The sequence below is a fragment of the Narcine bancroftii genome, chromosome 4 (genome assembly GCF_036971445.1).
Source record: "Narcine bancroftii isolate sNarBan1 chromosome 4, sNarBan1.hap1, whole genome shotgun sequence".
Taxonomy (NCBI): Eukaryota; Metazoa; Chordata; class Chondrichthyes; order Torpediniformes; family Narcinidae; genus Narcine; species Narcine bancroftii.
In genome coordinates, this window is record NC_091472.1 from 217,888,568 (window position 1) to 217,915,744 (window position 27,177).

The window sequence follows — 27,177 nt, forward strand, 5'->3', positions numbered from 1 at the left end:
TAGAATGGAATTATTTATTCAAAGTACTACAGAAATTCAACCTACTAGAGAAATATATTAATTGGATTAAAGCATTATACAAGGGACCATTGGTGAAGGTGACAGTAAATGGATATATATCAAACCAATTTAAATTAAGCATATCAAACAGGCAGGGATGTCCACTATCTCCCTCACTGCTCACGTTAGCTATAGAACCACTGGCAGAACTGATAAGAACAGAAAATAAAATAAGAGGGATAAAAATAAAAGAAAAGGAATATAAAAACAGTCTATTTGCAGATGATGTCATAGTATACTTAACAGAACCAGAAATATCAATAAAAGAATTACATAAGAAATTGAAGAAATATGGAGAAGTATCGGGGTACAAGATCAACGCAAATAAAAGTGAAGCAATGCCAATGAATAATGCAGATTTCACAAAGTTTAAGAAAGAATCATCATTTAGATGGCAAACACAAGCAATTCGATACCTAGGTGTACAACTAGATAATAATCTCAGCCATCTATACAAACTAAATTATCAGCCATTAATGAAAAAATTACAAGATGACTTAGAGCACTGGAAAGACTTATCACTAACACTTATAGGAAGGGTAAACTGTACTAAAATGAATATCTTCCCAAGGATACAATACCCATTTCAATCATTACCAATTCACTTAACTGAGAAATTCTTCAAGGAGCTAAAGAAAATAATAAGGAAATTCTTATGGAAAGGGGTGAAACCGAGGATAGCGCTAGATAAATTAACAGAATGATACAAACAAGGAGGCTTATATCTACCGCAAACTTTAAGAATTATTATAGAGTAGCACAATTAAGATACCTGTCAGATTTTTATCAAACAAGGGAAAAACCAGATTGGACCAGATTAGAGCTAGATAAAATAGGGTAGAAGGTACCTGAACATATACTATATAAATGGGATGAAAAATTGGTGCAACATAGGAATTCACCAGTACTGCACCAAAAAATGACACTGAGTATATTCAAGAGGGAAATGTCTGTGTGTATTTTGGTCAGTATGGTTCATAGTGTGAAAAATAAAAAAAAATTAAAAAAAACAAGCCCTAGTATATCCCCAAATGCATCGACCTGAAATGCTTATCAAGGACTTCTTCCACTACTTCTGGCTCCATGCATATCCTTTCTCCTCAGTGGGCATGCCATTCCCCTAGCCATCCTTGTGTTCTTAAATGCCTTTTACTCATCGATGAAATGTTTATCTTAGTTAAATAAAATTAACTCAGTTGATTAAACATAACGGAATTGGAAAATAGCATGGGAGTGCCAAGAATTTCAGACACAGTGGGGAAAATGAATACTTTTTTACAAAAGTCAAGGGGAACTGTGTTTGATTTGCAAGGAATCTGTTAACTTTAATAGCATATCTTTAATAGCCTATCTACAGATTTACACATTGCACTATAATCATTAAGTCGGGCAATTGACTATGAACTGCATTCACTGAGAGTTGTGGAAGAATGTTGGAGATGGCCTTGTGCCTTTCTTGATCTTTTCTCCTGTTCTTATTTTGTACCCAGCTTTTTATTTTGCACTGCCTTTTGAATGAAAGTTTTAAAGAGTTTTATTGCATCATTTAAATTAATTTAAGAGCAGCAGATACAGAAATGCCTCTGTATTATGTGAGCACATCAATAAACTACTGTAATGTCAACATTTAAACTGTAAAGTAGTCTCATATAGTTATTTTGATAGAAAATAATTTTTTGATAGCACCAGGGTTTTCTGGTCTGAAAATAGTGTTTTTTCTTGCAGTGTAACTAATTGCAAACTGCCAGGCTTAATATTTTTGGCCTGTGATTGCTTATATTTTTCTGCATGTGGCCCACAACCAAAAAAGTTTGGTCACCCCTGCTTTCGAGGAATATGGGCCAAATTCAGACAACTTGGACGAACTTGAATTGACAAATTGGTCTACATGAACAAGTTGGGCCAAAAACAAGTTGATTTTGTGTTGTAAAGCTCTGACTTTGTGATGACTTAATCCATTGGAAAATTCTTTGCAATAAACTGACTGAAACCTTACAGCTATTTTATCAGTGAACGGATAATGATGAAAAATGAATAGTATCATCATGGAATAGTGGAACCAGGAGTTAAAATTGTATTTTGGGATGCTCTGTTGTGGCAATGCAGCAGATTTTTTTTTACAAAGTGACTTTATATAAAACTTTGTATATAAAACACAAAGGAAAATCTATTCCAGGTTACACAACATGTTCATCCAATATAAAACTACTTCTTCTTCAAGTGCCTTTTTATAAAAAGCAAGTTGATAATTTGAAAATTTTTGTAAAATAAGATGAGATATTGTGTCTGTTTCTTCATGGTATTCTTTAAGTGATCATTTCCAATATGAGTACTATCCAAAATAATAAGAATAAGTAGTCTTTATTTGCAATGGATTCATGTAAAGCAGAAATACACAAAATGTCTGCAGAGGCAGTAGATAACTTTTTCATTAATATTATGATGAAAGATTAAATCATCTAGGATTGTATTCGCTCGAGTTCAGAAAAATGAGAGGAGATCTTATAGAAACATATAGGATTATGAAGGGTATGGATAGGATAGATGTAGGAAGGTTTTTTGAGCTGGCCGTGGAAACTAAAACGAGAGGACGCAGTCTCAAGATTCAGGGGAGTAGATTTAGGACAGAGATGAGAAAAAATAGTTTTTCCCAGAGCGTAGTGAATGTTTGGAATTCTCTAACTAGGGAAGTGGTTGAGGCTGCCTCATTAAACATATTTAAAATTCGGTTAGATAAATTTTTACATGATAGAGGAATTAGGGGATATGGAGAGAAGGCAGGTAGGTGGAGTTAGGTCATAAATTAGATCAGCCATGATCGTATTGAATGGCGGAGCAGGCTCGATGGGCCATTTTTGGCCTACTCCTGTTCCTACTTCCTATGTTCCTATGTTCCTAAATCAATCTGCATGTAAATAAGGAAAAATTAGAGAATTAATTCATCAGCCATCTGTGAATGCTGAAACTCATGGCCCATCAATCATCCTGTCAGATATCTTAAGCACTGATCTGGGCGGACACAGCAGACCCCTGGGACCACTGGTCTTCCAAAGGAATGGAAGAGCATAGTAGGGAGATATTGACAATATTGTAATATAATTTTCTTTCTGGTTGTTTATATCCAAGGTTAAGTTGTTTCTTTTTTTCAGAAGTGGTGTAAGTTTATTAAAGTTGCAGGAACCTTTGAAGAGGTTGAGTCGATGGATGTCGTTCCCATAATTTAATAGCAAGACACTTAAATTAGCATACAAATCACTGTTCATTTACTCGAATCTAAGGGTATCAGCATACTTCAGGTGCATCGCTGGAAAAATGAGTTTGATGGAGGAAAAATACAGAAAGCCCTCTGGTGAAATACCATTTTGTATCAGTGAGAATATTACCTCTAATGTTGTCACCCAGATATTAAAATTAGTTGCATTAGAAAGAAAATGATTAAAAAAAACCAAAGTATTCCATTCATCACAATAATTAATTAAATTGTTACAACTTTTAAACTATATATAATGTAAGACCAATTTTCTTTTAAAATACATTAAAATCCATGGAACTATTACTAATTTCATTCATTATAACTGTGAAAAAAATGATGATTTAAAAATACATAGTTACAGCAGGCTAAAGTATGACAAATTAAAGATGACATGATCTTAGAGGTAGATCTCAAATTTGAATCTTCTTTTCTTTCTTTGGCTTGGCTTCGCGGACGAAGATTTATGGAGGGGGTAAAAAGTCCACGTCAGCTGCAGGCTCGTTTGTGGCTGACAAGTCCGATGCGGGACAGGCAGACACGATTGCAGCGGTTGCAAGGGAAAATTGGTTGGTTGGGGTTGGGTGTTGGGTTTTTCCTCCTTTGCCTTTTGTCAGTGAGGTGGGCTCTGCGGTCTTCTTCAAAGGAGGTTGCTGCCCGCCAAACTGTGAGGCGCCAAGATGCACGGTTTGAGGCGTTATCAGCCCACTGGCGGTGGTCAATGTGGCAGGCACTAAGAGATTTCTTTAGGCAGTCCTTGTACCTTTTCTTTGGTGCACCTCTGTCACGGTGGCCAGTGGAGAGCTCGCCATATAATACGATCTTGGGAAGGCGATGGTCCTCCATTCTGGAGACGTGACCCATCCAGCGCAGCTGGATCTTCAGCAGCATGGACTCGATGCTGTCGACCTCTGCCATCTCGAGTACTTCGACGTTAGGGGTGTAAGCGCTCCAATGGATGTTGAGGATGGAGCGGAGACAACGCTGGTGGAAGCGTTCTAGGAGCCGTAGGTGGTGCCGGTAGAGGACCCATGATTCGGAGCCGAACAGGAGTGTGGGTATGACAACGGCTCTGTATACGCTTATCTTTGTGAGGTTTTTCAGTTGGTTGTTTTTCCAGACTCTTTTGTGTAGTCTTCCAAAGGCGCTATTTGCCTTGGCGAGTCTGTTGTCTATCTCATTGTCGATCCTTGCATCTGATGAAATGGTGCAGCCGAGATAGGTAAACTGGTTGACCGTTTTGAGTTTTGTGTGCCCGATGGAGATGTGGGGGGGCTGGTAGTCATGGTGGGGAGCTGGCTGATGGAGGACCTCAGTTTTCTTCAGGCTGACTTCCAGGCCAAACATTTTGGCAGTTTCCGCAAAGCAGGACGTCAAGCGCTGAAGAGCTGGCTCTGAATGGGCAACTAAAGCGGCATCATCTGCAAAGAGTAGTTCACGGACAAGTTTCTCTTGTGTCTTGGTGTGAGCTTGCAGGCGCCTCAGATTGAAGAGACTGCCATCCGTGCGGTACCGGATGTAAACAGCGTCTTCATTGTTGGGGTCTTTCATGAATCTAAGGCACTACCAACTCACATCTGCAGTAATATTTAGATAATTTAGAAGAATTCTGATCAGACAGTACATATATTTATATTCAAATACAAGTTCGATGCCTGGTGACATTTTTCCAGACGATGAAGGGATCAAGCCTGAAAAGTTGGTTATGTATCTTTATCTTTGCTATATAAAGTACATTGATTGACCTGCTGTGTTTCTCCAGCGTTGTCTTTTCACTTCAACCATGATGCATTCAGGTGTTTTACTTTTGAATACATATTGTTCCTCAGTTTAAAAAAATAAGTTGTGTGGGTTAATACGCAAAACTGTAAATTATTTTTAAAAAATGAACTCATCAGGTTGAGCAGCATGAATGGGAAAAATAATTACTGTATTAGTAAACATTTCAGGTCAGAACAATTATCAGTTGTTTTATGGTGAAACCCCACATTAAAGCCAGCTCAAGAGAAAAAAAAGACAATTTTACCTTTTATGGTGATAACATTTAATGCGGATCTCGCGTTGCCTTTATGGAGAGCAGGGTCGGAATCCGGCTTCAAAAGCTGAGGGAGATGGGGAAAGTGGTGCAGTAGCATCGCCTACCACTGTGTCGTCAAACAAGATGAGAGCCCGTGGAATTACAAGAAGGATATAGCATAGCTGGACCATTGGTTGGTTGGCAGGAAACAGAGAGGAGGAATGAAGGGATCCTATTCTGGTTGATTACCAGATACCAGTGGTATTCCGCAGGGGTCAGAGTTGGGCTGCTTCCTTTTATGTTGTAAATAAATAATTTGGATTACGAATAGATGGATTTGTGTCTAAATTTGCAGATGATACCAAAATAGGTGGAGGAGAGGTGGTGCTGATACCAAAATGCTGCATAGAGACTTGGATAGATAGGAGAATGGGCAAAGAGGTGGTAGATAAAGTACAATGTTAGAAAGTGTATGCTTTTGCACATTGGTAAAAGTAAAAGACAGACAGACTCTTATTTAGATTGGGAGAAAATACAAAATTTTGAGGTGCAAAGGGACTCGGAGCTCTCATGCAGTATTCCCTAAAGGTTAACCTCCATGTTGAGTCGGTGGTGAAAAGGGAAATGCAATGTTGGCATTCATTTCCAGAGGGATAGCATTCAAGAACAGGGATGTAATGTTAAGATTCAATAAAGCACTGGTGAGGCCTCACTTGGAGTACTGTGTACAGTTTTGAGTGGTGTATTTGAGAAAAGAGCGCTGGTGTTCAAGACTGTTCAGAGAAGATTTACTGGAATGATACCAGGAATTAAAGGGTTAGTGTATGAGGAACAATTGTCAGCTCTTGGACTGTACTCGTTGGAGTACAGAATGATGAGGGTGGGGTGGGGGGTGGGGGGAAACGACCTCATTGAGGCATTTTGAATGGTGAAGGGCCTTTACAGAGTCAATGTGGCTCGAATGTTTCCCATGGTAGGAGATCCTAGGACAAGAGGGCATAACTTTAGGATAAAAGGCCATCAATTTAAAACAGAGATGCAGAAAAATTTCTTTAGTCAGAGGATCACGACTCTGTGGAACTTGTTGCCATAAGGCGGCTGTGGTAGTGGGGTAGTTGGGTGTATTTTAGGCTATCTTAGGGACAGATATTTGATTCGTCAGGGCATCAGGGGTTACAGGGAGAAAGCCAGAGAGTGGGATCTCATTGAATGGCAGAGCAGGCTTGTTGGGCTGGATGGCCTAGACCTGCTCCAATTTCTTAACAATCTTTACTGCAATCATTCATCTGAAATTCTTGATCAAAAATCACAAGGACAAGTTGTTTTGTGTGATTTTGAACAGGCTACTTCTCTGATTCTGCTCAAAGCCATAGTGGGTGCTTTTTAAAAGCAGAGTGCACTGAGACAACAAAAAATTGGATTCCTTTGATCTGATATACAAGATGAGTGAATAGAAACTCAAGCCACAAATGGAAGAAAGGATTAAAGGTGAAGAAGGAGGATCAGATCATAGAGAGGAAGCCATTTGGGAAGAGAAAATGCTGTAACTTGTGGTGTACTTTGCATCAGTCTTATTTTAATCTTTTCTTCATTTTCCAGAACAAGCAATTAATTAAATTTCTGAATCATGTAAAATTTCTTTCCAAGTTAATGTGATGATGCATGGCTCCTGTGGTTGAGAAAATCATTGAAATAAATTTCAATATTTCACAGGGAATGTAATCATGATAAAAAATTATTGTTGCTTTGGTTCTGTCCATTTGAATAACATATCATTAAGACTGTCACAAGTTCAGTCTATTTCACACTTTGTATGGACTATTAATTTGCAATTCTTTATAAATTCTTGAGATAGAAAGAAATAGAAATTACATTACGAGAAAATCTTTCCATGCAATGTCTCGTATCATATATTAGCAATCAATCATATTATCAGGGGTACATTAAATAGATATTTTATCTTTCTTTAACAAATAAATAGATGGCATAGTGGATAGAACAATGCTGTTACAGTGCCAGTGATCGGGACCGGAGTTTGAATCCCACGCTATCTGTAAGGAGTTTGTACATTCTCCCCATGTCTGTGTGGGTTTTCCTGGAGACTCCTGTTTCCGCCCACAGTTCAAAATGTTCCGGGTGTTGTAGGTTAATTGGGTGTATTTAGGCGGCATGGGCTCGTGGGCCAAAAGGGTTTGTTACCAGGCTGTATGCCTAAATTTAAAATATGCATTTAAACTAATAAGTATATACAACTATTGTTCATACTCCTGTCCATAAACCTTCCATGATCATCAATCAGTTATCTCCAAGTCTAATTATTGCCAAATGTTTGTCTATAAAGACATGTCTTTCAGTTTGTCAGCCATATTTCTTTCTCTCTGATACTTAACTGAACATTTTTTACCCACAATTGATGTGGTAAAACAATCATGAGTTTCAATTTACCCAGTACAACTCCATAGCAGAAAAAAATCAACATTTCCACTCTCTTTGTATGACACTGTGCATTGTAATTTTATTCCCACATGGTCCAGATTTAATGTTTAAACTTTACTCATGACAAGAAAATAACATTAACTTAAGATTAATATTAATATGGTCTAAATATTAACATAGAAAAGAAATTGGTGTAAGAATTGGATACTGTGTGGGAATAGCAATGTTACTTTGACATATTTAATTGGATAAAACATTGATTAGGTCACAGATGGACAACTGTGAACAATTCTAGTCACCTCATTACAGGAAGGATGTGGAGGTTTTGGAAAGTGAACAGATTTCCCAAGATGGTGTCTGGATTCAAGGTCATGAGCTACAAGGAGAGATTGGACAAAACTTCATTGTTTTTTTTCTGGGCCATTGGAAGTGGAAGGAAGGTCTGATAAAAGTTTTTAAATTTATAGAGGCATTGATAGGGTAAAGGGTCAGAATATTTCTCCCAGGTTTAAAATGTCACCTATGATAGGTCATGAATTTAAGGTGAAGAGTTGGGGAAGTTTAAAGTAGATGATTTTGGTCATGTTTTTGTTTACACAGAGCTCAAGGTGGCATTGCTGGAGTAGTGGTGCCATTGCAGCACCAGCGACCAAGGTACGAGTCATGGTGGTATATGTAAAGAGTTTGTACATCCTCTCCAAGTCTGCATTGGTTTCCTCTGGGTACTCTGGTTTTCTTCCACATTCTAAAGATGTACAGGGTTAGAAGGTTAATTGGTCATCGGTCACATTGGTGTATTTGGGTGGGGTGGGCACATCTTCTTTGGCTTGGCTTTGCGAACGAAGATTTATGGAGGGGTAATGTCCACATCAGCTGCAGGCTCGTTTGTGGCTGACAAGTCCGATGCGGGACAGGCAGACACAGTTGCAACTGTTGCAGGGGAAAATTGGTGGGTTGGGGTTGGGTGTTGGGTTTTTCCTCCTTTGTCTTTTGTCAGTGAGGTGGGCTCTGTGGTCTTCTTCAAAGGAGGTTGCAGCCCGCCGAACTGTAAGGTGCCAAGATGCATGGTTTGAGGCGATATCAGCCCACTGGGGGTGGTCAATGTGGCAGGCACCAAGAGATTTCTTTAGGCAGTCCTTGTACCTCTTCTTTGGTGCACCTCTGTCACGGTGGCCAGTGGAGAGCTCGCCATATAACACGATCTTGGGAAGGCGACGGACCTCCATTCTGGAGACGTGACCTGCCCAGCGCAGTTGGATCTTCAGCAGCGTGGATTCAATGCTGTCGACCTCTGCCATCTCGAGTACTTCGATGTTAGGGATGAAGTTGCTCCAATGAATGTTGAGGATGGAGCGGTGACAACGCTGGTGGAAGCGTTCTAGGAGTCGTAGGTGATGCCGGTAGAGGACCCATGATTCGGAGCCGAACAGGAGTGTGGGTATGATAACAGCTCTGTATACGCTAATGGCGCATGCAGCCATCTTCAGCGCAAACTCCGGGAGATCCAAAATGAGTGGTGGACTAGCCTCGCCAAACGAACCCAGCTCAGCGCGGACCTTGTTGGTTTTCGTGCAGATGGATAACCATGTTGAGGAACTTTGGGGGGCATCCGAGGCGCTCTAGTATTTGCCAAAGCCCTTTCCTGCTCACGGTGTCTAAGGCTTTGGTGAGGTCAACAAAGGTGATGTCGAGTCCTTTGTTTTGTCATGCAGCACCTGCAATTTGTCGGACTGCACTGTAGTGCAGGTCTGGGACAGGGCATCAGGGGAGTCATTGAACTTCCCCAGTCTGCACTGGATATCGTAGCTGAACATGGCCAGCTCATCGTTCTTGATCTTTCCCTTATGGGTGATGCTGAACATGAAAGCCACTGCGCATTGGTCAGTGAGGAGGGTGAACTTCCTGCCTGCCAGGTAGTGGTGCTAGTGGCAGACAGCTTCCACAATTGTCTGGACCTCTTTTCCAATGGCAGAGTCCTCGAGCTCGGAGCCGTGCAGGGTCCTGGAGAAGAAGGCCCCCTTAATTGAAAGTAGCCATGAGGGCAACATCATAGGCATCACATTCCACCTGGAATGGGGTGTCCTCATCCATGACATGCATTGTGGCATTGGCGATGTTCTGCCTGATGTGAGCGAAAGCTGCTTGCACCTCGGGAAGGAGGTTTGGGCTGGTGGGTGGACCTTTTCCGAAAAACGGGGGACCCACTGGGAGTAATAGGAGAAAAGGCCAAGGCACCTGCAGAGGGCCTTGAGCATGTGGGGGAGGGGCAGTTCCATTAGTGAACGCATGCATTCTTGGTTGGCACCAATGACACCGTGTTCGATAATGTACCCTAGGATGGCGAGGCAGGTGGTGCTAAACACGCATTTATCCTTGTTGTAAGTGAGGTTAATCTCCTCGGCTGCCTGGAGAAATCTCTCCAGGTTGTCATCGTGGTTCTGCTGGTCATGGCCGCAGATGGTGTCATTGTCCAAATATGGGAAAGTTGCCCTTAGGTTGTGCCAGTCTATCATGCGGTCCATCTCCCGCTGAAAGACAGAGACCCCGTTAGTGACCCCAAGCAGACCCCGGCGGAACTGAGTGAGGTGCCTGTCTGCCTCAAAGGCAGTATATGGTTTATCCCGGACATGGATAGGGAGCTGGTGGTTGGCCGACTTTAGGTCAATTGTCAAGAAGACCTAATAGCGGGCTATCTCATTGACCATGTCGGCTATTCGGGGAAGGAGGTAGGCGTCCAGTTGGATGTAATGGTTTATGGTCCGGCTATAATCAATGACCATCCTAAGTTTGCTACCTCCTTTTACCACTAGTACTTTGGCTCTCCAGGGATTGGTGCTGGCCTCTATGATACCTTCCGCCAGAAGATGCCTCACCTCTGTCTTAATGAAAGCCTTGTTGGCAGTGCAATAGTGCCTGCTCTTGGCAGCTATGGGCTTGCTGTCTGAGGGGTTACCTACAGAGTGGAGAGGCCGCAGGTGGACTGGAGGCAGTCGCTGGCTGTGTGCTGTGGATTGTGAGTGGGGAGAGGTTAAAGGCTTTGGAGCTGGCACTGGAAGTCCAGCCCTCAGATGATTGGTGGCACAGAGCTGGGGCATGACCAAGAGCCTGAACTCTTGGTATGTTTCCCCCTCCATTGTCAATTCCACTGAGCAGTGCCCAAGGGCCATGATGGAGTGGTCTTGGGCAGTGAAGGCCATGGAAGTTTGTAGGATAGATTTTGAGTTTTAGTGTCCGGCCCACATCCGGGTGCATGAAGCTATCAGTACTATCAAACAGGCATTTTGTTACCTTCCCATTGATAGCGAGGTTCATCATTGAGCACCCGAAGCCATGGGGAATGTCCCTTTTTAAGGTGGTGGATGCTAGGACCATCTCGGGGTCCGAGTCGCTGCTCCCTGATGGATGTGGCAAGTAGCGGCCAGTGGCTTCCTTCTGGGGTGTGGGGTGCTTCGGGTGGGTGGCCGGGTATGTGCCCATGTTGACCACGTCATCCTGTCAATGTGGTGTGCGCATTGCGGCAGTCAGAGGCCGGCTGTGGCGTCGGTGCAGTCGGGCGAGCCAACCGGCAGTAAAGCCAGAGATGTGCGGGTGGAAGTGACGTCTTCAGTGTGGGCAGAAGTTGTCTGGAGGAAGATGGCGGTGCCCAGGGTGAGCACACTGCAGCGGTGTGTGTCAGTGGCTGGGCCGGTAGTGATGTCACTGATGAGGGCAGAAGTGGCGGGGCGGGTTATGGCGTCTCCTGGTCCTCACATGTGGCATCGTTCAGGAGGGCTCCCAGCTGGCCACAGCACTCCTGACGAACCTGGAAAAGCACATCTTAGCGAAGTGGCCTTTTGTCCAGCATCGAGAGCAATGCAAGTTCCTCGCTGGGCAGCTTTGCGGGATCGCCTGTCTGAGCCACATCGAGACCCGCAGTACTGCACCAGTGGCTGCAATTGTCTCCTCCAAGTACAGCCCTTTGGCGATGGCAGTCATTTATATTTGCCAAGCCAGGGGTTGGGGGAGTTGGGCATCGAAGGCCTCTGCATGATGAGCTGCAGCCTCCAGGGAGTGGACCACCTCCATTGTCCTGGTAAGTGGGGCAATGTTTTCCTCCAGCAGCTTCTGTCGGGCCCTCCTCAAGCTCAGCCCTCGCACGCAGGCGTCTCAGATCAGTCGTTCCACTTCTCCTTCAGTCACCCCGGTCTCGGCCAGGAACAGGCGGGCTAGCTCACACAGGGTCCCCAGATAGGCATCTGCTATCTCACCTGCCTGCTGGAACCCAATGCTGAGCAGGTACCAGGCATAGACCACGTTTGTCAGGGGCTCGTACATGCTCTCCTGGATGGCAGGATTGTAGTCTGTGCAAATCTTGATGGCCTGGAAAGCTCGTGGGCCCAGCTTGGTGCGGAGCAGCATGAGCCGATTCTGGTTGGTGTTGATCACCTCAGCCTGTGTTAGGATGATCACCTCAATCACGTGCTTCCAGATCTCAAAGCGTGCCTGGACATCCAGGTGTTGGGGGTCGAACTCCAGGCTCCCGATCATCAGAAACTTCTCCATGGTCTCTCTTTAAAATTTTTACTGGAATAAATTGTGGTGCGCTGAGGTAGTAGCGAGCAAGCACAAACTCGGAAAAGACTGTACAACAGGCTTTATTCCAGTAAAAGTCTGAACAAGGCAGTTCATGCCTTGATGGCTCCCCATGTGAGTGGCTCAGGAGGGGCCGCCTGAGGTCCATATTCAGGTTGGCTGATTGACAGCCAGCCAGGTGAATTCAGCCCCTTAGGTCATATCACCACAAGCAGACACAATCAAGTTAATCCCAATTTAAAATTAGAATAGGTTAAAATTTGAAAAAAAAGGAAACACAAGATGTGAAGTTGGATTGAATCCTTCAATTGCATCTTTTTTGATATACTGGAGAATGATTTGATGAGTTGCAGAGAGATATTTTCCCCCAGTGTAGTTGAGTATCAAGTATTCTGACAGGCTTTGAGAAAACACTCTGCCAGCTCAAGAAAGATGTTAGAAACTAAGAACAAAGAAATACACTGAATGAAGATCATGTGATCGACACCTGGTCAGTACCAACCCAAAAGCATTGCTCAGATAGCTTTAAACCTTTGCCATCTAACTGTAACACGACCAAAAGATAAGGGTGAAAGGGCTGTGTGATGAATGACAAGACACCAAAAGCAAATTTTTAATTAAGAACTCCTTAATTATGACAGATGCTCAATTTTGAAGATGCCCAAGTCTATGTCAAGGATAGTAAAAGAATAAAGATATGTTTAGTTAGCCCAATCTTGAAAGAGTGGCACCTTGTGACACCAATGAGTCATGGGTGTCTTGGGCTGGGACAACTACAAAGAAACCCTTTAGAAGACTAGAAGAAAAATAATACAGGAGAAAACTGTCTAAGGCATTGGTAGCAACAACCACGGCAAGCAATGAGACCCCAAGTTCGGAAGTCAGAGAAGATTATGCCTCATGTTGAAGAGAGCCTGCTCATTCATCTCACATTAGCCTTTAAGTCAAAGCAGTAAGTTGTGATTTAGGATAAGTTGGAACAATAAATCAAATGTTCAGAAACTGGAGGTTAGCTGTGCACAAGCATGATCAAGTGCCATAGGTGTTAATAAAAATTAAATTGCACCAAGCTTTGGTTCAAACTCTCTTTGATCTAGCTAACAGTCGATATCCAACTGAGACACCAGGGTTAACAACAGAAATGGATGGAAAAATACTGCGGCCAGAAAAAGAGGTAGTGGTTGCATAGGCCAGGAAACCTGCAGTAAGTAAATTATGCCATACATATGGATGTCTTGCAGGATGCATGTTAATGATCTAATTAGATTGGGGAAGGGAAGATGCATAAAACTATGAGCATCACCACATCCTATAACATGGCATTGCCAAGTTTAGTCATCATAATATTTCTCTCCACACCTAGCCCGAAAATCTATCAGTCTTTCAGTGAAATAGGTCTTAGGAAATATGGGAACAGCTCTACCTCTCAATGGCAGGTAGGAACCTGGTCATTGGGTTGTTATATGTAGTGCAGATGAGGCCCATTCCCGATCTGGATCACAGCAGCCACCTCGATCCATTCAGGATCTCCTATTCATCTGGCAATCCAAATGGATTGTGATTCTTTGGTCATAATGCACATATCACCAGAAAAGAGGTGACTCAATGAGACTTCATCCTGATGGCCATATTATTGTGTATAGTGTAACATTGTACTGAAGTTCTGTCTTATCCTAGTGCTGTGAAAGAAGGGAAGTCTGCAGACACCATGGTTGAAGTCATACACAAAGCTAAAGAAATTCAGCAGTCTTTTTATATAGCAAAGATAAAAATATATAACCGTTATTTCGGGATTGAGCCCTTCACAAAGGTATGCAAAAATGTCAGCAGGCATCGGATTAAAAGGGGAGGAGATATAGTGGTAAAGGCAGGAGGTAATAGATGCAGAAGGGAGGGAGGGCACAGACGCAAGCAAGGAAAGGAGGCAGGGTTGGGTGAATAGAGAGGGAAGGAGGTGGAGAGCTGACAGGGTGAAGGAAAGAGAGGGGGAAAGGAGAGCAGGTTAGCAGAAATCAGAATTAATGCCATCTGGCTGGAGAATGTCTGGATGGAAAATTAGGTTTTGTTCCTCCAATTTTTATGGGTGGTTTTGGTGGGATAGTACATAAGCCCATGGACAGAGATGTGGGACACAGAACTGAAATGGTTGGTCACTAGGAGTTCTCTGTCACTGGTGCGGACAGAGCAAAGGTGCTCAGTGAAGTGATCTCCCAGTAAGCGCCCAGTCTCTCCAATGTAGAGAAGGCCACAAAGGGAGCACCAGAAACAGTAAATCAATCCTACAGAAACACAAATGAGGTTTTATTTTACTTGAAAGGCCTCTTTTGGGTGGGAGGAGGTGTGGTTGCGTTTGGCACCTTCTGGGGCCACAAGGTAAGGAGCCAGGGAGGTGGCGATTGGTGGGGAGGGATGAGTGCACAAGGAAGTCACAGAGGAAGTGGTCCCTGAAGAAAGCAGAGAGGGAAGGAGAGGGGAAGATATGTCTGGTAGTGGGATCCTGTTCTAAGTGCCAAATATTCTGGAGTATAATGCGTTGGATGGGGAGGCTGGTGGGGTTGAAGGTGAAGACAAGTGGAATCCTGTGTTTGTTGCATCTGGGGGTAGAGGGGATCAGGGCAGATGAGCGGGAAATGAAAGCGATGTGCGAGGTGAGGGTTGAGTTGATGTTGAAGGGGAAGCCACATTTGTGGAAGAAGGCAGACATTTCAAACGATCTGGACTGGAAGACCTCAACTTATGAACAGAGAAATTGAGAGAAGGGAATAGAATCCTTTCAGAGGACAGGGTGTGAGGAAGTGTAGTCGAGGTAGTTATGGGAGTTGCTGGGTTTATAATATATGCCAGTGGAAAGCTTGTCTCCCGAGATGGAGACAGAGAGATCCATAAAAGGGAGAGTATTATCGGAGATGAACCAGATAAATTTGAGATTGGGGTGGAAGTTGGCCATGAAGTTAATGAAGATGATGACCTTATTACAAGTGCATGAGGCAGCCCCTATGTAGTCATCAATATAATGGAGGAAAAGTTGAAGGGCACTGCCTGTGAAGGTGTGGAGCACGGATCGCTCCACAGAGCCCACAAACAGGCATGTGTAGCTCAGACCCATGCGGCTACCCATGGCTACTCCTTTGATTTAGAGGAAGTGGACTGAGTTAAAGGCAAAGTTGTTCACAGAGACGAGAAGTTCTGCCAGGCCGAGGAGGGTGGTAGTAGAGGGTGATTTGTCCAGTATCTGGTCCAGGAAGAAGCAAACTGCTTTAAGTCCTCTGTATTAGGGATGTAGGAATAATTGGGCATGCATCTTGAAGATAAAGCAGTCCAATTCGGGGAATGTGAAGTCGTTGAAGGGATGGAGAGCAGTGAGGTGTCATATATGTAGGTGAAGCGGGATCGGATCAGTGGAGAAAAGATAAGAGTCAAGATAAGACAAAACTAGTTCGGTAGGGCAAGAGCAAGCGGAAGAGATGGGTCTACCTGGATGGTTGGGCATATGTACTTTGAGTAAAAGTTAGAAACAAGCAGTGTGGGGATGAGAGACAATGTTTGGAGGCTGTTGGAGGAAGGTGACTAGAAGTGATGAGGTTGGAGATCGTGTTGAGACGGTGGCTTGATGAGCTGTGGTGGGGTCCTGTGAATGGGGTGAGGAGGAGGAGGAGGCGTGTCTGAGAGCTGTCTTCTGGCCTCAGCAATATAGAGGTTAGTGCCCCAGACCAAAGCAGCACCACCCTTGTCTGCAGGTTTGATGGTGAGGTTGGGATTGTTGTGGAGAGAGTGGAGGGCAGTGCGTTCAGAGAGAGTAAGATTAGGATACAATAGGGGAGTGGTGAAATTGAGATGGTTGATATGTGTGGTGATACAACCATTACACTGTACACTCTCCTACCAGCCCACTGCAGAGGGCAACCACTCTACCTGCAGGTAGACAGCCTGGGAGGCTGGCCCCACTTGCCGGTTGTCAATCACCGGCCCGAATTAAGACTCCAGTCGGCCTCTTTGGGAGCAGTTGGGCACATGGAGCCAGGAGGCTACAGAGACCTGTATAAGTTGATTAAAGCCTGTGGTACCGTCTGAGGATTTTATGTCTGAATTCTTCGCACAACAGCGCTCACAATGTGTTGGTGGCAATTGGAAATAAAATGATCCAGAGCAGGCAGCTGGCCAGGAGGAAGAATAAGGCTTAAAACAAGTCTTGGGGAGGGGTGGGGGGTGTGGAGTATCACAGTCTTGGAAGTAGGCCCAAGACGGAGGCAACAGAAGAGTTTGGCATCGTGGCGTGCATGGAACTTGTTAAGATGTGGGTAGAAGGGGATAAAGACAAGGCCTATGCTGAGAACCAATTACTCTGTCTCAGAAAGGGAAGGTCAAAGGGGTTGGTAAAGACCAACCAGGAGTCAGGAGGGTGTTGGGAGGAGGTGAAAGATTAAGGAAGTTAGAGGATATAGAAGGCAGGTTAGGGAGGCCAGAGGGTGGAGGTGAAGGGTCAGGGAGGTCAGAAGGTGCAGGGGGATGTGGGGAGGTGGGAGAAGTCTGAGGGGAGAGGATGGGGGGTAACTAAAGAGAGGGGGAGATGAGAATGTCTGAGGTTTAGGGCGTTGCGAAGATGAGGGGAGCTGTGAGGGGATCAGGGTAGAGTGGGGTTCAGGGAAGGGTAAGGAGTGAAAGGGGGATGAGCCAGTAGGATCTGGCAGCGAGGACGGGCCATGGTTCGCATCTTTATCAAGAGCCATTTGGCGGAAGTCTGGCGGCTACCGAAGTGTCAAGACCTCCTGTAGGTAGGCGACCGGGGTCAATACTGAAGTCAGCAGCCCTGGTGTCGGAAGCTCCAGTAAGTAGGCAGCTGAGTCCAGGGTTCCAATTGGTGGTCGTGGTGTCAGGAGCTCTGGTGAGTAGGTGGTTGGGGCCAGGGTTCCAGTTGGTGGCCATGACATTGAGAGTTCCGAAGGGTAGGCAGCCGGGGCCAGGGTTGGAGTTTATAGCTGTGGCATCAGGAGCTCTGATGAGTCCATCTCCAACAACACTCTCCCCTTTCTGGATCTCTGTCTCCATCTTGAGAGACGACCTTTCCACCGACTACCTGGACTACACTTCCTCACTCCCTGCCCCTTGCAAGGATTCTACTCCCTTCACTCAATTACAACCAAACACTAGGAATTTTCTTTGCTGATAGCAAGATGTGCCTTCCCTGTTACATCCTTTGAGCATGGACAAGGTGACAATTGCATTGCACTCTACCCTACAAGGTAGGTGCAGTGTGGATGAGATGATCATCCAGGTCCTCATCGATTATGTCTGCTGTGAAGTTCTGGAAAGGGATGCACTGGTCTTCACAAGGTGCTGTCGCCAGCATGCATTTTGAGCAAAACTTGAATTGCTGCTGGATGATCACAACTTAGGGAAAGGTGATTTATTCTTCATAAAACTTGTAAAGAGATACCCACATGCAAATTCTGCCTACACATTCCAAAAGGCAAGAATGCATGCTGATCAATCCATGGAAGCATGGCACAGCACAGCAAAGGCCCAATGGTCAATGACCACAGACCAAGTTCCTGTCATTGCTGGACAATGAAGGTCTGAAGCCTGTGTAATAACCTCACAACACCTCACCAGTGCATGATTTAAGGGGAAAAGAAGTGGTGCTGACACATTGTAAGAGAATAAATTGAATTAATAGGGCAATGAATGTAGAGAAAAACATATATTCAATGTATGAATAAAGCATTTTTTGTAAAAAAAATTCAACACTTCTTCACCTATTGGCTATTGCCACTCATTTGAATCCTAATTTTTCTCCTTGAAGAGCTTATCTTTGCCAGATAAAAAAAAGAAACAGACATTCTATTCATTCATGTTTAACTTTTCCCACCTCAAGAAAGAAGCTGAGAACACTTGGAAGATGAAGCCAACGAGACCCTTCATTTATATTCTACCACTGATAATTCCAAAGGAGGAAGTGCTGGAGATCAATAGTAGCAACTGGTTACCTGGAGACACTATTAAACATCAGCGAATTTTTGCTGTAAAGTGATCATGATTATTTAATGTCAGCATTTAATAAAATGGCAATAAAGCAGAATACTTTAACCAAAGACTTTACAGATGCAGCAATAGCACTTGAGCTTTAAATCAAGGAAGAAATTATTACTTCTGAGGGTACATTGTCACAGGAATTGTGTTCACCTTACACATGTTCAAAACCTGAGAGCTCAATGGGACCAACTGGACTTAACTTTGACAACAGTTGATAGTGCCATTATGTTATCTCATGTCAATATGTGGAAACTCTATGAATTCTGGTCAGCTGGACCCAAATTGGCTGGGGTGCAATGGGGAAACATAAATTACATTTTGTATCAAAACGCAGTCCAGGAACTCAATCATACTTTCTGGACAAATTGTCACAAGCATAAATAAGAGATGTTGCAATGCACAGATTAAATGACCAACTGCTTGGAACAGCAAATACAACAAATAAATGATTTCATGCATAACATGATATCTTGAAATGAGAATACAAATTCTGTTTGAAAACATGTTGCACAGGATGACATGTTGCAAGGTTTGCCATAGTTTTACAGCATTGTATTAATTTGCACTGCAAGAACACATTGCCCGACAAATTGGTACCAGTGAAATGTGACAAGACCATTACAATGAACATGGTATTTCATTCAAAGTATTTTAATTCTCATCCATCACCTTGACTTATTCAATACCTGATGTGTTGCCACATGTCTTAATAGTCCAAATAAAAGTATCTTTGATGTATTTTTTTTCCACTACTACCATGGATTTCAAGAGAGACCTCCCTGTGACTAAAATTCTTGGCAAAGAGGAGAGTGGCTAAATCAGAAAACAGGTGATAAAAATATTAAGGGCAGTTAACTATTACTTTTCATTCATATCACATCTTGCAAAGACAAGTTTGAGGTGTTGCATTTGGAAAGATAAACCAAGGTAGGACATACACAGTAAATGGTAGGGTACTGAGGAGTGCAGTAGAACAGAGGGATCTGGGATACAGATATATAATTCCCTGAAAGTGGCGTCTCAGGTAGATCGGCTGATAAAGAGAGGTTTTGACATCTAGGCAAGCATAAATCAAAGTATTGAGTATAGAGTAGGGATGTTATTGTAAAGTTGTATAAGACATTGGTGAGGCCAAATTTGGAGAACTGTGTGTAGTCTTGGTCACCTAAGTACATGAAGGATATCAATCAGATTGAAAGAGTGCAGTGAAAATTTACTAGGATATCGTCGGGACTTCAGGAACTGAGTTACTGGGAGAGCTTAAAAAGGTTAGGATTTTAGGAGCATAGAAGAATAAGTGGAGATTTGATAGAGGTATAGCAGAAGTCCAAAAATCTGGATGCCAGAAATCCAACCACCTGATAACATGGACTTTTTGAAAACTCAAACTTTTTTAATTTAGTGGGCTTTTGTCTGTAAGATCTACAGATGCACAACGGCAACCATATGTAGCTACATACTTATGTAACAGCACTGATTTACCAAAGTTTGGAAACAAATAAAGAATGCACTCACTCATTTCTTTCAGCACATCATAAAGTCGACTTTCTTTATTATTTCTTAGATACAATATTGCATTCTTCAACTCCCCTAACACTACCCAGCTAAACTCCTCTGACCTTCTCATTGGCTGACCAGCACACAGATGATCCTGACATTCTCACTCCCCTCCTTCTGCACCTGAGATCCATCATCCGTACACTGATGCTGAACACACCTGCGCGTGCATGCTATTACTCCCGCATGTCACTTCGCTTACATCATCAGCAGTGACTGGCACCTTCCTGACAAAGGTAAGTACACAACTGCGACAGCCCCTCCTTCAGCAAAGAGGTGACTAGTTGAAACTGTCCTCTACGTAAGGGTCCGGAGGGCTGACAGTTCGGCCCAACCTCATACGATACTGCAAGAGAGGCGATGCAAGACTGCGACTGGTCCTCAGCATGTGCTGGAAATGGGAATACAGAACAACAAAATCCCTCAGCTTGGATTTAGTGCGTCTGGAGAGAGCATTGACACGGCAAGCATGTCCATGCCTATAATCCAATATCCTGTTTAATATGAAGGCAGGTAAAATGCTCTGCAACTAATTTGATTGATGCTCTTGTACCAGGATGCAATAGATTGGGAATAGACTCAAATATCCCGCCTTGAAATCGCAGACTAACTTTTCACCCAATTCATCCAGAGTCACATCTTGAAGATGGAGACCAGAGTTGATCTGGAGATACTGGATGAGATCGGGATCAGTGAGTTGTGCACAAGCCATTGTGGTAAAATCGATGGCAGTAGTTGACAGGGCATCAGCCGCGGCATTTGCTTTTCTTCGGATTTGCTGTATGTTCGATGCAAATTGTGAGATGAAGTCCAAGTGCTGAATCTCTCTGGGAGTGTAGAGATGTTTGCTTGAACTCACAGTATACATAAGATTCTGGTGGTCTGTAAAAATGGTGAAAGGCGACCTTACAATAAAAAGCAGAAATGTTTCACTGCGAGATAGAGTTGTCAACCAAATATACTATACTTTGGCTGAGCCAGTCACAGCTTGGCTGAAAAAAAATGCCAGAGATTCCATTTGCTCACAGACTTCTTGTTCTAACATTACTTCCATAGCACTGATAGACTCATTGGTAGTAAGAAAGAGCAAGGTGTTGGGCTTTTGATGTTCAAGCATCGTGGCATTTCCAAGCACAGTTATCACATCATTGAAAGCACTCACAGCATCATCTCCCAAAGTTAATGGCCTTTTAAACACGGACTTATTGGATCCTTTTAGTAGTTCAGAAAGGGGTGATAGAGATGCAGCAGCATTCGGCAGGAACACATTTACTGGGATAGATCACAGTGCCAAACTCATCAGGCCTCTGAAACAATGAGATAAGATGGTGCTTGTGCTCCTCTTCATCCACGTTTGTGATCAGAATATCGTTGATGTAAACAAACGTAAAATCGAGGCCAGCAAGTACATGGTCCATAAACCGCTGGAATGTCTGAGCTGCATTGCGTAGGCCGAATGGTACTCGCAGAAACTCAAACGTGCCAAAAGGGGTAATTACTGCCGTCTTTGTGACATCAGAAGGCTCAATTGGAATCTGATTGTATGTACTAGATCTATTTTCGCAAATACATGTTGGGCATGGAGGTTTGCTGAAAAGTTTTGAAAATTGGGAATTTTGTATTGGTCACATTCTGTAGAATTGTTCAGGGCATGATAATCACTACAAGGCCATCAATCCCCTTGAGAATTTTTGGAGCCATGTGCAGCAATGAAGCCCAGCAGCTGTCAGATCTGCAGCTATGTCCAACTCTTGCATGTGGATGAATTCCAATTTCGTGATTTTAAGATGGTCTATGAGCCTCCGCTACCACCAGAGAACCCTGAGTCTCTATGAGGGGTTACTGTATGTTTAACATCTGTGTGACAATACAATGGAGTCACTAGGTGAGGGAGACACTTGAGCAAGGCTCGGAATGGGCAGGAGCCAGGTTGAAAGCTCATCAGGCAGGTGATGACATTGGAGGGACGACAGATGCAGCTCACTTGCATACAAGAGCTGCGGTCCAAACACAGCAATTTTTCAAATCTACCAACAAAGAAAAATATGACCAGAAATCTACTCCCAAAATGAAATTTACCATGTTTGTAACCATGAGAACCCACCAAAAAGGTTTCTTGGAAAAGAAATCCAACGTGAGTGACCTCTGGCCATATGTTTGAATATGAGAATCATTTGTGGCTGAAAAAGCACATGACATATTAGGGTGTCTGCATTCTTCCTTGATTGGAGGGACCACTGAAGTCTCTGCACTGGAATCGACAAGAAATTGAATGCCTGAGAGACAGTTTTCGATGAAAAGATGACAGCTGACATGCCCGTGAGCAGCAGTAGTCTCTACTGCCGGGTCTGGTCATTTCCTGGCTGTCATTTGTAGGAGTTGCAAGGTGGCTGACAGGATCAGGCAGCAGCACCAAATCTCTGGTTCTTTCAACAACTACGCCATCCATCGCCTCTACCACATCCTCGACCACCATGAATCCAACCAGGTTGACGGAAGGAATTCTGCTGCGTGCCCAAAGTCTGGACCTGCATAGTCAGTGCTGCCATTTTCTGCTCCAAATCAGTTATCTTTGATTGATATGATGCTGGCGCTATCTTTGATTGAGAAGGTGTGCTGGCCCATCACAAGGCACAGTAAGCAGTTGTTCCAGTTCCATTTGTTCCTATTGATTAAGGGAAGAAGCCAATCCTTCTAACTTTAATGCAAAGGTCGTGGACATAACAAGGTCACCATGATCCACCAACTGATCAAGGATGGACATTTAAAAGACACTGACCAAATGCTTTTGAACATGATGAGGTAAACATTAAAGGAAACTCTGTTTTCAAAAATCACCTTCGACAGGATCTGTTCCAGCTAGCCTGTGCCACCTCCTCAACTTCTGCGACAGTTGTCTATCGCCTCGGCTTTCAAAAGCTAGTAAGTGGGCAATACGAGTCTCCCTAAATGGCTGAGTACCTTGAAGAATAACCACCTTAAGCGTATTGTATGGGAGATGACCATCTAGATCCACTTATGGCATTCTCCACTTCACATGCAATCTGCTCTGGAAGGCACTCTACGAGTACACTGCTCTTCATCTTCTGACTCATCACACTGAGGGCAGAGAAGCGCTCTTCAAAGATCATCTGATGCATCTAATATTTGTGCATGCATGTAGATCAATGTGGAGCACTCTAGAAATGTCCAAGGAGGTTCAGTAGGGGTAACATTTTACGCTGAATGTCATGACCACATTGAATTTAACCTTTAAGGTCACATGAAGTTTTAAAGTTCCAAAAGAAAATTTGATTTTTACACCAGGGGCACCTCAGCAGTGCGGTACATCAATGCACATTCAGAATAAAAGCAAGTGGCCAAAGCAACACCAAGCCCTCCTTAGTGCTTAGGCCTCCAGATAAACAAGGAGCAGGCAGCAGGAAACTGAGGGACAATGCCACGCTCACCTCAGTGCTGATGCCACCAGGCATTCCATGAGCAGACATCAAGAGTCTGCTGAGGAAGAACAAGCAAGATTCTAAGCAAAAGTCACCAGCCGAAGGGCAGCACCTTTTACTGAGGCCAACCTGCTAAATGCTGCATTCAGTTACTCAGTTGACATTGAGTATTCTTCCATTAATGCAGTTGTAATTTGCTCCATGTCAGAGGGATGCCAACATTGTGGAGCAAAGAAGTGGGAACACCATTGATATGTTGTTCCAATGGAAAACTTGCATACCTTTACTGGCTGAGTCTCCACAGCCATTGAAAATGCTGCTGCTAGCCCACAAAGCAGAGTCCAAACATTTCCTAGAAATGATCAGAGCCTACATCTCAACATTTCAGATGACATCTTTTGGACCCAACAACAAATGAGTGTTTTATTTCCCAAGCAATGCTGGGTATCCTGCTAATTATTAATAAAAAGGTGGTGGGGAGTTGGGAATCTTCAGTATGACCTCCCCAACTGCTCCTGTAAGGGGTTTAGCCTCATCACAACTCATTTAAAATCAGAAGGCTGTGTGTTCATATCATGCTGGGGTAACCACTTGTAACAGCGATAATTTACCACAACTTACAAACAAATAAAAGAATACGCTCACTCATTTCTTTCAGCACACTATGAAGCCAACTTTCTTTTTATTATTCCCTGGACACAACGTTGCATTCTTCAACTCCCCAAACACCACCCAACCAAACCCCTCTGTCTTTCTCTAAAGCTCATGCCACACAGGTGATCCTGACACCCTCACTCTCCTCTTCCTGTATCTATTACCCCCATGCGTCACATCTCTTACATCATCCGCAGTGGCCAGCACCACTCCTGACGCAGGTAAATATGCAGCTGCAACATTTACAAACCTGTAATAGTGAATTCTAAAGTGGATAAACTTCGCGGAGTGAAGAGAAAAAGCACGTTGAAATCGAGTGATAAAATTGAAATAATTAAGAAACTAAAGTGAGGTGTGAGCAATACTGTTAGACAATGGAAAGTACAATTTTTGATATATAAAAGGCTAATGCATAAAAGACCAAGGAGACGGTTATTACATTTGTGGAACAGAACCATACCTTCAGTCTTCAAGTCGTCATGCATGAGCATGTGATGCAGAATTATTTTATTACAAAGAAATTACAAAATTGTAAACAAGGTAATATATAAAAGTATTTAAAGAAGGCAAAAGAAGCTTCAAGCAGTGCACCTTTATTCCTCCTTAAATCTTAATTGAGAATCTGGACAATCCCAAAATCTAGCAGACCAAATCCCCGAGCAGTCTGGATTTTCAGACTTCTACTGTATACAAAATTATGATGGGTAAGGATAGAGTAAATGTAAGCAGGCCTTTTCCACAGATGGTAAGTGAGATACAAACCAGAGAATATAGGTTAAGGGTGAAAGGGAAAAAGTTTAGGGAGAACAACTTCTCACAGAGAGTAGTGGGAATATTGAATGAGCTGCCAGTTGAAGTGGTGAATGTGGGGTTAATTTTCACATTTAAGAAACATTTTGACAGGTACATGGATGGGAGGGATATGGAGGGCTATGGATTGGTTGCAGGTTAGTGGGACTAGGCAGTATAATAGTTCAGCACAGACTAGAATGAGCGAAGTGCCTGTTTTCTGTGCTGTAATGTTCTATAATTCTATAGTTCTAAAGGTATGTATGTATATCATACTGGTTCTAGGTGGTAGTCAGAGAGAAGAGCCATAAGGCCATTTCAGGTGAACTCTCCACCTTGAGGCTGGCAACAGGAGCAAATTGAAAACTAAGAACGCACCTTTCAGGAAGAAGCACTAAAAGGCTGCTCCAGCATCCAATTCATACACAGAAGCGCCTCATAGTGCCCTCCAGATCTGATGGAGGCGGGCCAACTGGTGCTGCAATGCCAACTGACATAAATATGCAGCATAGCGATGGCCATCTTCCCTACCCATAATTTCCCACACAAGTGGAACCGCTCTGTGTTTCCCAGAACAGTTCTAGCTACATGAGGGATTACGGGTAGGGAAGTCCACTATTGCTATGACATGTTTTGAGCCGCAGAGAGCAGCGCCGAAGTCTGAAGCACCCCATGCTTCTGGAGCATCCAGCCGGGCTGTCACAGCCCCCAATGCACCTCCAATGTTCCCTGCTGGCCGCCCCTGCCCCAATGCCCCCCGCCGGCCGCCCCTGCCCCGACAGCTCCCGCCAGTCGCCCCTAACTCAACAGCCCCCACCGGCCACCCCTGCCCCTATGGCCCCTGCAGACCTCCCCTCCCAGCGGGAGTCTGTCAGGTAGCTGGACGAGGAGCTGTCAGACAGCGAGGAGTTGGGTCATAGGCTGATGGAGCCATCAGCCTGCACCTAAGCAGTCGCTTGGCTGCACATTCAGTTGCTGGGCTCCGCCGATTATCCCTCCCTGAGGAGGATTGGCATCGGTGCCTCAGGTAAGTAGGTATTTAGCCACAAGGGGGAATAATCTGCAACTTTCCATGGGAGGGGGGGTTGGGCCACCTGAAAGGGCCTATAGATTTATACAACTCAGAACAAGGCCTTCATCCCAAATCACCCATGCAAACCAAGTTGGCATTCTGGTCTAGTCCCGTCTGCCTGCATTCCTTCCTTCTAAATCCTTCCTATGCAGGTGTATCACCACACATTTTTTAATCAAAATTATACATACTTCATCTGATAGTTCTTCCAAGATACCGACTACCTGCTAAGGAGAAAAATTGCTGCTCTGGTTTATCTCTCTTATCTCCCCTCTCACCAATGCTCTCTATGTCCTTTCACCTTTAACCCCTGAATTCTGAAATTCACCATGGGAAAAGGTCTCTGAACATTCACTTTAACCATGTCCTTCATAATTTGTAACACTTCCACAAAATTAACTCTCAGCTTTCTATGCTCTATCAAATAAAGACCCAAACTATCCAGCCTCTTTCAAGTCAAGCCCTCAAGTTCCAGTAATGGATTTAGGAGTAGCCCAAGTGGCTAATATTAAAAATGATTGGGAACATGATCTTAATATAACTTTTTCAGATGAGGATTGGTATTCCACTCTTAGTTTGATCAATTAATTTTCATTTTGTGCAAAGCACTGTTTATTACAATTTAAGGCGATATAGAGAATACATATATCTAAACTTAAATTATCCCATTTCTATACAGAGGTTGATCCATTTTGTGAAAAGTGCAAAATTTTTGAAGCCTCACTGATACATATGTTTTGGGAATGTCCTAAATTACAAAGTTATTGGCAGAATATTTTTAATTCTTTGTCAATTATTTTTAAGATTAAATTCGATTCTTGTCCTTTAACTGCACTGTTTGGTTTTTCACGTGAACCATATCAATTTTTAATCGGCACCTCAAGAGGATGTTTTAGCTTTTAGCATGTTGATAGCCAGACGAGTAGTTTTAATGAATTCCCACTAACTCAGGCACAGTGGCAACACGATGTAATGTTATATTTAAGCTTAGAGAAAATTAGGTATAGTATTAAAGATAAAAAGTTTCAGTTTGACAAGGTATGGGGCCCATTTATTGAATATTTTCATAATTGCCAGTTTTAGAGGATTTGGGTGCTCGAGGGCTCCTTCCATCCATCTTCTGGAGGTCGCGACATGATCCATCTTTGTATTTTTCTTGTAACCTTGATTAGAGGTTGGGGATTTAGTTTTAGGATTTTTTTCTTTTATTTCTTTTAGATAAGTGGATTTTCTGGTTTAATTATAATTATCCTGTATAATATCCCTTTTTAAAAATCTTATTAAGATATATTGTGATTTG

General features: G+C 43.4%; 1 protein-coding gene across 4 annotated transcripts in view; it reads right to left on the bottom strand.

Annotated features, from left to right (window-relative positions):
- LOC138761591 (sperm-associated antigen 16 protein) overlaps positions 1–27,177 on the bottom strand; it is an 879,716-nt gene that overhangs the window by 695,312 nt on the left and 157,227 nt on the right. The window lies entirely within an intron of this gene.